General features: G+C 33.5%; 1 long non-coding RNA gene across 1 annotated transcript in view; it reads right to left on the bottom strand.

The window, feature by feature from the left end:
- The window catches only part of LOC109377707 (uncharacterized), a 117,017-nt gene extending 116,074 nt beyond the window's left edge, over window positions 1–943 (bottom strand). Inside the window, exon 1 of the long non-coding RNA XR_002122917.1 lies at window positions 910–943. This is a non-coding gene — a long non-coding RNA (uncharacterized LOC109377707). The remainder of the gene's footprint in view (window positions 1–909) is intronic.
- Window positions 944–1,288: the final 345 nt, after the last annotated feature.

The following is a 1,288-nucleotide window of genomic DNA, read 5'->3' as shown; positions in this document are numbered from 1 at the left end:
ACTTCAGTCTACCACTGACATTCTTACAAAGTACCATTTCACATGTGTCTGGAATGCTTGTTTTAAAATCTGTGTAGTAACAAACCTGTTCTTGGTGGGAAAGTCTTCAGATTGCTTAAAAACACGAAGAAAAAAAGACCTCTATACTAGAATTTTGAGGAAGGACAACTGATACCGTAGATCACTAGAGATAGATATACTACTAAACTATGAGCTAGTAATCTCTATATAGTAATATACATCACATAACAGTGAAAAACATGACGTGGTTCATTATTATATAGAGAGGAGTACTTTCCTTCTTACCATAGTGATGATTTCCTCTTTGCCTCAATTATTTGGGAGTAGACATACCTGGAGCCACATTAATTAGCTGAGCAATGTTGTGGAAACACGGCTCATTTATCAGATGCAGCAAGTTAAATTGAAGATTTGTGATATTAGGTAAAGGTTTATTGTCAGAGATAGCAAGAAGGGTTGGAAACAAGTGTGGGGTTGAGAGAACTGTGAAGGGTCCGCCAAAAAAGGAATGAACAGAGGAAAATCAAGTGACAGGGATTACACACACAACATGTATGTAATAAGTATTCACCAAAAAAAATATGAATGGTGGATGGATAGAATAATGACTGGATGGATGGAATGATAAATGGATGGGTGCATGGAATGGAAAAATCTTGACTATTTCCAACTTTATAATTTTGCCAAGGATTGAATCAGGTATTACATTTGATTGCTATACTGCATTCTGTTACAATCTATTGTTGTACTTTTCCATCCATGAGTGAGGGAAATAAAAACACAATGTCCTCTAATCGCTATCTGTGAAAAGCTAAGGGCATAATTTGCTTCTTTCATACTCTGTTTCATATTAATGCGAAGTTTTAAAACATCATGAAAAGTACCAACCTTGAAAGTTGCATTCTGTTTTGCTCATCTCACCTAAAGAAAAATTTAAAAGACAGAAAAAAATAAAAAAGAAAATTTAAGTGAAAGCCAATTAGGGCAACACAATTAAAAGAGCATGTTATAAAAAACAAAACAAAACAAAACAAAACAAAACTTGACCCATTTTTCCTTGACAAAGGGGACACATTTAACTGTGGAGAGAAACATACCCTGATAAAACTTCTCCTAAAGTGTTTTTTAAATATTTTGTTATTTTGTATCTTGTGATAGCATGCATGTTAAAATTTCCTGGGGGCACACAATTACGAATGGCAATGAGTAAGAGGTTCAGAGGTAATGTTTAATAAAAATGATAAAACTAAATTATATCTAAGGAAAA

This window comes from Hipposideros armiger, unplaced genomic scaffold, assembly GCF_001890085.2.
Source record: "Hipposideros armiger isolate ML-2016 unplaced genomic scaffold, ASM189008v1 scaffold_1513, whole genome shotgun sequence".
NCBI lineage: Eukaryota > Metazoa > Chordata > Mammalia > Chiroptera > Hipposideridae > Hipposideros > Hipposideros armiger.
This window is presented reverse-complemented; position numbering and strand designations above follow the sequence as displayed.